This window comes from Mandrillus leucophaeus, unplaced genomic scaffold (assembly GCF_000951045.1).
Source record: "Mandrillus leucophaeus isolate KB7577 unplaced genomic scaffold, Mleu.le_1.0 Scaffold690, whole genome shotgun sequence".
NCBI classification, from domain to species: domain Eukaryota; kingdom Metazoa; phylum Chordata; class Mammalia; order Primates; family Cercopithecidae; genus Mandrillus; species Mandrillus leucophaeus.
In genome coordinates this window covers 280,235-290,390 of record NW_012107475.1, presented here as the reverse complement: position 1 = coordinate 290,390, position 10,156 = coordinate 280,235, and the positions used below count along the sequence as shown (strand labels likewise).

The 10,156-nt window shown below is 37.1% G+C and overlaps 1 long non-coding RNA gene across 1 annotated transcript in view; it reads right to left on the bottom strand.

Annotated features, from left to right (window-relative positions):
• Window positions 1-5,289: 5,289 nt before the first annotated feature.
• Window positions 5,290-10,156, bottom strand: part of LOC105555600 — a 73,502-nt gene continuing 68,635 nt past the window's right edge. Inside the window, exon 2 of the long non-coding RNA XR_001008498.1 lies at window positions 5,290-5,474. This is a non-coding gene — a long non-coding RNA (uncharacterized LOC105555600). The remainder of the gene's footprint in view (window positions 5,475-10,156) is intronic.

Below are 10,156 nucleotides of genomic sequence, written 5' to 3'. Positions count from 1 at the left end.
ACAAATTCCTTTGTATACATACATACATACACCCACACCCACATGCATGCACACATATATTCCAGGAAACTACGACAGATAAAATTGAACATCCCTTATATATAAAAATGCTGTTAAGAATCAATAATAGAAAAATAGGCTGGGGGCGGTGGCTCACACCTGTAATCCCAGCACTTTGGGAGGCTGAGGTGGGCAGATCACTTGAGGTCAGAAGTTTGAGACCAGCCTGGCTAACATGGTGAAACCCCATCTCTATTAAAAATACAAAAATTAGCCGGTCATGGTGGCGCACACCTGAAGTCCCAGCTACTGGGGAGGCTGAGGCAGGAGAATTGCTTGAACCCAGAAGGTGAAGGTTGCAGTGAGCTGAGATTGTGCCACTGCACTCCAGTCTGGTCAAAAGAGCAAAACTCTGTCTCAAAAAAAAAAACAATAAAAAAATAGATGGACAACAATATAATAAACCAATAATTTATAAAAGAATTAAAATTCAAATGCATATTTTAAGCTTCACTATTAATCAAAGAAATGAATATAAGCACAATTAAATATCATTTCACCTATCATATTGGTAATATGATATGTAAGTATTCTCTTAGATCAACTCTTTTTCCTCCTTCCTCAAAGATCACAAATCCTAGGATGTACATTATATATGAATTTAACTCACTATTCCATCTTGTTACAGTCATCTACAGAACTTCAGTCACTCCTCTCAACTCACTGAAGATTTTATCTCCTGGTTTACCATCTTCTCTACTGCTAATTTCATCATCATTCTTGATGATGTTGCACAAATTTTCTATTCATCCCTGGACGCTCAGTTCCTCAAAATCCTCACTCTGAAGGATCTTGCCCTCCAATTTTTTTTTTTTTTTTTTTTTTTTTTTTGAGATGGAGTCTCGCTCTGTCGCCCAGGCTGGGAGTGCCCTGGCGCGATCTCGGGCTCACTGCAAGCTCTGCCTCCCGGGTTCAGGCCATTCTCCTGCCTCAGCCCCCCAAGTAGCTGGGATTACAGGCGCCCATCACCTCGCCCGGCTAGTTTTTTGTATTTTTAGTAGAGACGGGGTTTCACTTTCTTAGACAGGATGGTCTCGATCTCCTGACCCCGTGATCCGCCCACCTCAGCCTCCTAAAGTGCTGGAATTACAGGTGTGAGCCACCGCGCCCGGCCCAGCCACCATTTCTTAAGGTCACATCCTGTAATGTGCTACATCGGTGGGCAGTCAGACAGTCATTGAGATGTCAGACATCTTAATGTCGAGTATCTCATTGTCACCAAAGAAGTGGACAACTGATGTATAGACAAAAGGGTTTAAAAGTTTAAGTAATATCTTCACAACAGAAACATTTTTCCCATGAATGGTTTTCACTTACAATAATCTGATATGCATTTTAGTTACCAGATTTTAGTCTCCAATGCCATTCTCCCTCCAAAGGAACCAGGTGAGTGTGACAGTGGCTAAATCTGTGTTTTGAATGAGGAATATATCCAGATGGGTCTGTAATACATTGGTGTTTCGAAAAATCAATAATACTTTTTTAAAAAGTGCTTAAATAGGCTGGGCGCGGTGGCTCATGCCTGTGGTTCCAGCACTTTGGGAGGCCAAGGTGGGCGGATCATGAGGTCAGGGGTTCGAGAGCAGCCTGGCCAACATAGTGAAACCCCATCTCTACTAAAAATACAACAACAACAACAACAAATTAGCTGGGCATGGTGGCAGGTGCCTGTAATCCCAGCTACTTGGGAGGCTGAGGCAAGGAGAATTGCTTGAACCTGGAAGGAAGAGGTTACCGTGAGCTGAGATCACACCACTGCACTCCAGCCCAGGCAACAGTGCGAGACACCGTCTCAAAAAAAAAAAGTGCTTAAATAACAAAGGAATTTCTTAAAGTTGAACTTGAACTTGAACTTGAAAGCTGTTTCCACAATTTGAATACCAAAATAAATATAAATATTTGGAGCAAGTTGAGTCTATGTAAAACTAGTTTATAATAAGTTTCATAACAGGAAAAGTACTATAAAGTGTATTTTTAGAATAGTTACAATAACAAAGAAAAGTGGCAAGAATAGGGTATGACTGCCTTTTTAACCAAATTTTAATAAATTTCAGGCTTTTCTATGGATGTTATTTTTTCTATACTTATATGTTTCTCTATGAAATGTATTATTAAAACTTGAAATTGCCAACATTTGGCCATTTTGAGTTATAAAAATGGCAATTTTCATGTGGTTCAACCAGTAAATATGCATTTGCCTCTGTCTGTGTAAGAAACAAATGTTGTAAACAGGTAAATGTGAAAGTCATAAACACTAGAAACTATGCAAAGAACTGGAAGAAATTATTTGATCTAAAAGTCACTCAAAATGTCTAGTTAGAAGAAGAGGAAACAAGGAGAGGTCAAATAATGGATTAGCCCAATGTCCTGAAAGACATTTTCATTGCACCAAATTACCTCTTTATCCTTGGGATCACCCTGCTATTAATAATGAAATAGTGAAAATGACCAACAAAGTAACAGCGAAGAAGGAAGAACATCTGTAAAAAAATACTCGATAGGAATGAAAAAACATCATCAGATGTCAAGGAGAGATCTGGTTTACAGTGTCCCATACAAGTGGCAACTGAACATTGACTACCACAGGCTTCAGTTTGAGGTAACAACCAGATCCTTGTAGGAAATGGCTCTACCATAATGCCTTGGTGACCTTGAGTTTTTCCACATAAGTTAGTAGACTGCAGTCTAACCAGTCTTGGCAGAATGTTCTGCCATTTTTCATAGAGCAAGGGGTAATAAGTCTGGTGAGAAGCCGCCAGAGAGTTTCTTATTCCCATCTTGCAGGAGATTGCTACATGGCTGTTTGCTATCCATCTCCCTAGTTTCAGCTGAGCACGGAACTTTCATCTTGACGCTCCCTTACGGTACAGCTGCAGGCTTTTGTGTAAGTCTATAAAACTGCTTGGTTGTAGTTTAAAGTTGGCTCGTCTACAACAGAGCGGCCAACCACTCATACAGTTAGTCATCTGGTCTCTCTGGTTTGGTGCCATCTTTTGGTACAAGGGATGCAGGGAGCCAACACCATGCCACTTGCTTTTGCTTTCTGACTCCATTTGGGCTCATTGTTTTTTTTACCAACTGAAACTACGGAGGTATGTGGCAAACCAAGCTCACAGGTGCAGTAGTAATATTTGTGGCCCTGTTAGCCACTGTGTTGCTGCTTTGGGAATGCTTGACTGCTTGACAGTTCTCTAGCCCAGCCAAGAATCAAATATTCAGTAGCTCAGAAATGAAAATCTCAGCTGGTCTGAAACATCCTTTTTGTTTTGGACCTGGCGTGGTTAATGACACCTTAAAGAGGTAGAGAAAGAAGTACAATATAATAAAGAGATGAAACAAACCCCAAATTTTGCAACTTTGAAGTAGCATATGAAATAATAAATGTTTATCATTGAAATAATTGCTGTATATGTTTAAGATAGCAAAAGCACTTAAGAAACTTAATATGCTGCATCATGTTTCCCCCTAATATTTAAGGATATTTGTGTTTGAAATCCACATCTAAATGTTTAAGACAAACTTATTTATAAAATTAACACAGTTTGATTTGCTAATAATTCGTTAATTGTGTAAGTAGTGTTTAAATGTTTACATGAAAAAATTTAAAGGACTTATAAGTTATTGAATTGAAAATGGAAATATTTAAAATTAGTAGCAAGTGTTCTGTTTCTCATACAAAGAAGCCCGGGCATTATAGATCCCAGCTACATAATTCTCTCCTCTCTATCCAGCCTTATTACACTGGAACATACATACAATTCTTTAATTTGACGGCACATGGAGTCTATTGATCTCACTAATTTATGCTGCCCATCACCCCCTTCATATTCTCACATCTCCTCTTCCTGGCTTAGAGTCCATGGTTCATTACCATACTCTTTCCTTTGAAAACATGCACCATATCCTTAGTTTCTTTCTACACATACTAAACTCAAAACACAGGTCCAAATTAACCCATTTTTGCCTACTGCATGGTTTACCACACCTAGCTGACCAGTCATACTTTAAATTTATGACCAAAATTTCAAAAGCAGGACTTCAGCGTTGCTCAGCAGTTCTAGAAAATTCACACTTTCTGATAACAACTTTATAATTTCTTCTCTTCTTCTAGTCTCCAATACCCTCTCCTCCATTCCCCACTTCAGCTGATGACCTTGGTTTTTATTTCACTGGGAAAGTAGAAGCAATCAGGAAAGACTAGCTCATCGTCCCACCAGTACATATTCATTTACGTAGCCATAAACTCTGCTTTCTTTCTATTGTTAGGGATGACTACCACTTCCATTTATTTATTGGATTGTATCCTCTCTTGGCTGTTCGAGGACTTTGCTCCTGAAATTATCTGCTTTTCCTTCTAAAATTATCTGATGTTCTTTCCAGTAGTAGAACAATGCACTATTTTTTTCACAATGAAGAAAAACACCACCACCCTTATTGACTCCAAATCCTCCTCCCAGCTAAATTTTTCTGGTTTGTTTTTCAGCAAAACTCATCATTAGAGTTTTCTCTACTAGCTATTTTTTTCTTATTAACATTCACTCTTTCCATTCGTTTAACCCAAATCACTTCACTAGAGAGGCTCCTGTCAAGGTCTACTGGGCACCTCTGAGAAACTTTTTTGCTTCTACGTGAGTGATTCTGGAAGTACCTCTATCTTCCCCTCAGTGTTGCCAGTAAGAAACTGCTATAGCCAACTTGCCACGTGTCTGAGGATATATATCCATTGAAAAGGGAAATTAGAAAAAGGAGAACTCAAGGGAAATGGCTCAGGTCACAGCTTAAGTCAGCCTGCACCCTGCTTTGCCTCTGTGCTTCATTCATTTTTTATTCACCGACATTTACTGAGCACCTCCTATAAGGCACTGCTTGAGGTGTTGAGACAGCTGTGAACAAAAGATGAAGTCTATTTTCATGAAGCTTACATGTCAGTGGAAAGGACAGATGATTCTGAATAATAATTTAAGAAATGTAACTGAGTTAAGGCTAGGGGAAATGAAGCAAAAAAGCTAGAGTAACATGCATGGGGATTTTTATGGCAGCAACCTCTCCTCTCCTTATTTTCCTGAATAGTATCACTTTTCCATATCTAAAGTGTGATTAATAATAAAGATGGGATTTGTCCTCATTCAGTCAGGAACATTTATGCTAATGGAATTGACTTTGTTGAGCTGCACTGACAGTATTGCAGGGAGATGGATATCTGAATAACATCTTCTAGGAATGCAGAAGGAGACTTAAATATTAAGTTTATTTATTTAATGTTAAAGATCATGGAACAAAATATGAATATCCATATGTCTTTTACTGCTAAAGAAGCTTCTGCTGCCTAGTGTTCTCATGAGGGTCTGCTGTTGTTAGAGAGTTGTTTTAGCGGTTGTTTACTTGTTTACTTCCTTACTGACAAAATAGGGAATCTGTGGATAAATTATAATAAAATTTTATATCAGTGATTGTACTATTTGAAATAACCTCCTAATGTGGTCGAATTTCCAATATTCTTGCTGGACTTAGATCCAATTTCCAAACAGCAGCTGAAGCAGTCTTTCTAAAAGGCGAACATGTCCACATTCCCTGCTATGTACATACCTTTAGTGAGCTCCCCATGGCCTACAGAAAACAATCTGAAACCACAGTAAGATACTAAACCTTGACAACCTGGTTTGTACCTACTCTTTCAGCCTTTTAATATCATTTCCTTATTTATTAGTTTATTATACATCTATTTGGTGCCAAGCTCTGTTCTACATACTAGACATACAACAATGAGCAAAACATAGATGGATGGAATACCTTATTAGGTTGGTGAATTTGTAGGAAAAAAAATTGGGCATGCAAAGCCCAGTTCCTTCTCTTTCTCTAGTGGTCTAGTGCTGCCATCATTAAGAGGCCAAATTCTGGAATTCACATTTGGAAAACCCAGTATCCTATAGATACAGGCAACCTACTTCAATAACCACTTTATAATTAATAAAGGTGATATTTAATCCCACATTCCCTACTCTGTCTGCCTTTTACATAGTTCCAAATTCACGTAGAGAAGAGGGGTACCATTTACTGGATCTGTTTAAATTTCTAACACCAGCAATTTCACTCATAAAAGCTCAGTACAAAGGCTATGACTACTCTGATTTAGATAGATTTAAGTATAAATATACTTGAAAGTATGAGAATTCCATCCATTTTTATCACTTTTATATTTATCCTGAAATATTTGCATATGTATATCTGTTTGTCTATTACTGCCAAGTCTTTAACAGTAATCCACAATGGACTGTAGGTGAAATTAACATAGGTTGTAGAACCACACAAAGTGCCTTAGGCTTACTATTTTATTACTCTAGTACTAAGTGTGAATATATTTTCTTCTACATCTTTTTAATTATTTTGAACACCACTAGTCTCTAGGATTTATTTACATGGATGATTATACATTAAAATTAAGCCTGCAATAAAAATCAGATTGAAAATCTTAATCTTCTAGGCAAAGAATGGAGTTGTTTGGCATCTCACACAAGTCAACAAAAAGAAAAGCAGCTGTTTAATGAGGATTTGCTAATTTTTAAATAATTAGATGCCAAACTGCTACCTCCACACCAAAAAAAGCTCTGCTCTCGTTAAGAGGCTAGCACATACCAATGTCTATGGGAGTTTCATAAATATCAGCCCTTCCAGTTCGTCACAACTTAGTGGTTTCAATAATGAGAAAATCATGCTTGAGCAAAAAGAGTTATTTACAAATGCAAATCAGCCTCCAAAATGAGCTTTTCTGAAGGTAAATTTTACTACTTCTCTAAGAGAATTTATATTAGCCATTTGACTTGTGCCCACTGATTATATTCTAATACTTCCCTAAAAATACAAAACATAAACTTCACTTGGCATAACTTGTGTACAATTTTAATAACTTTATTCTTTGTTCATCACACATACACTTTTTTATAGAGTAGTGTATCAAAGACAGAGATTTTCATTCCATTTTTAACATAAGTCATTATGTATTTAATTATTTTTATCTGCTTTCCTATCAAAAAGACAGTGGACAGTTTCAAAAAACTAAGTATAGTAACTGTCCTGACTACTTTTGACAATCACTAAAGTGAATATATTTGACATTAAATTTAGAGACTCCATAATGTAATTATATTTGTAATGTGGGGATATGAATTCATCATTTGGAAAGTCTAAATGATTAAGCTAACTAATCAACCAATCAAAAATATTCATTCTTTTTAATGGGAAGAACCTCTGACTGAGTCCAAGTTAGCAATAATATGTTGATCCTTGGATTAAAAATGAAGTCACATGTAGTAGAGAAAATATAGCTATCATTTATTGAGACTGTTATGTGCCAGGCATATACCAGATGCTCAGTATATGTTATCTCATACAATTTAATCCCTACGATAATAACTGGGGTAGATACATTATAATTACACAGTTTTACAGGTGTGCAAACTGAATCTCAGAGAGTTTAAGCTTAATTAAGATCATATAGCTTGTAGGTAGCAGAGCTGGGATTTAAACTTAGGGATGTCTTCTTGAAATGCTGTCCTTTATCTCTACGCTATGAAGTATTTCAGATTATGATCCATTTATGCCAAAGTCATCTTTTGTGAACTGATTGGCCAGGTATGGGGCAGTGGTTTAGAGCACAGCCAGCCATTCAGTCTCAGGGTGGATTTTAAGATATTTTCCTTCATTAATATCATAAACTAAGTAATTGGACTAACTTGTCAAAGGTATCTCTTATGTGAATGTAAATTTGACATAAAAACATAAACTCAACTCAGGTTTTTACAGATATCCTAAATATCTGAAGCATTTATGACCATTTATCACTGAACTAAGCTGTTCATACAAGCTGCACAGTTTGCTAATCTTATACAGGTAGAGTTTAAGATCAATGTTTTATGGATAGAGAGGAAAATGAAGTGACAAGAAGACAAATAATCCACGCCTTCCCAACCAAAGATTCTTTCACATAGAATTTCTTGACATTAACAAGAAATAATATCAGACAGTGTTATCAGCAAGATGGTGGAATAGGAGGTCCCAGGAAGTCCCAGGCTTCACTCCCTCTCACAGAAGATCAAGCAGCAATTATCCACAGACCAAAGCACCTGGTGAAACCTCAGCATGTAAAAATCAACCTGAATTACCTGTGTGTTCCACGAAACTAAATAAAAACTTACATTGAAAGGATAGGAAAAATGATCTCACTTTAACCACATTACTGTTCCTTCTCCTCCAAGTTGGCACAATGCTACACAGAGAGAATTCTCCAGGTTTCTACAGTGGGAAAAGAGAACCAAGTAAGTGGACTTCCAGCTTCCCTAGCATTCTGAGATGCCTACCAGGAAGCTCACTTTGCTTTCATCTCATGGGGAATGGGGAACATACAGAAAAACTGCACGGCTAGATTCCCTGGGGTCAGGGAAGAAACAAAGCGATCGATAGAGGCCACAGAGAACAATGTGTCAATTTTTGTGAAAGCACAGTGTACCTGACAGCAGTGGTGCTCAATAAAAGGTACCAACTAACAGCATAGCTCATCCACAAAACCAAGTTGGTGACTCCTAGAAAAGATGAGAAGTGCTACATTGCTTGAATTCCTGGATGGTCAGCCTCTATAGCCAGCATTACACACTACTCCAAATCGTTATCCTGGGAAGGAGAAAATTCCTGCAGTGAATTTCCAAACAAGTAGTATCTAGATAGGCCACATCTGAAAGCTTAATCAGTATTCCCCACAACCTCAAAACTCAACCCTAGACCCTGTCCAGGGAGGGAGGCAAACCTCAATTGTACATTTCTACTGAGCTTAGCAGTTGGTCAATCCATCCTTGTTTACTTAACCTCAAGGCTCCTCCTGCAACCCTGTGCAACTTCTAAACTCAAATGACAGCGCCTTCTAGCCTGAAAATACACTCTGTAACCTAGCTCAAATTCAGAGCAAATGTATTATCCCAGCCATCTAGAGAACCTGAAAGAAAGCTTTGCTTGCCAGTCCATCTAGAATCACAGGCTAGACTAACTAGTGAAGGTCTATCCTTGCCAAAGAAAATCTCCTATAAAAGCTGGAAAAAGTGGCTATCCCTGCAAATGTGTAAGCACCAAGGCAAGGACAAAAGGATTACAAAGACTCGGGAAATCATGACACCTACAAAAAAATTAACAAAGCTCCAACAATAAACCCCAAAGAAAGGGAGATCTATGAAATGACAGAAATAAAATTCAGAATAATCTTCTTTTAAAAAGTTCAATGAACTTCAAGAATATTCAAATAAAAAATTAAATACAACTTGGATAACAATACATGAACAACATGAAAAGTTTGACAAACAAAAAAAATACAAAATAAACAGGAATTTTATAGTTAAAGAACACAATGATTAATGTAAAAAGTAAATGAAAAACTTCAACAGCCAGCTCAATCAAGCTGAAGAAAGAATCAGTGAATTCAAAGACAGAACATGTAAAATTACCCAAGAGAGGAGGGAAAAAAATAAAGACAAAGAAGAAATGAAGGAAACCTATGGGAATTATGGAATACTATCAAGGGACCTAACCCACACAAAATTGGCATTCCAGAAGGAAAAGAAAGAGAATGAGGGCCAGAAAGTATATTTAAAGAAATAATAAATAAAAGCATCCCTAATCTGAAGAAAGAAGACAAAATTCTTACATAAAGGTAAGAAGTCACCTGTGAAATTCAACCCAAAGAGTTTACCAAGATATATGATAATCACACTACCAAAAATCAAAGACAAAGAAATCCTGAAAGCAGCAAGAATTAAGAAATATATCACATACAAAGGAGTCCCAATACATCTATCAGTGAATGTCTCAGCAGAAACCAGGAGAGAGTGTGATAATACATTCCAAGTGTTGAAGGGGGGGGGAAAAACCTGTGAACCAAGAATACTTTACCCAGAAAACTTATATTTCAGAAATCAAAACATTTCCAGACAAACAAAAGCTAAGGGAGATTATCACCATAAGGCCTGCCTTACAGGAATTGCAAGAGAGTTCTTTTTTTTTTTTTTTTTAATAAATTAAAATTTAATAATTGATTCCAGATTACATTATTTTTTTT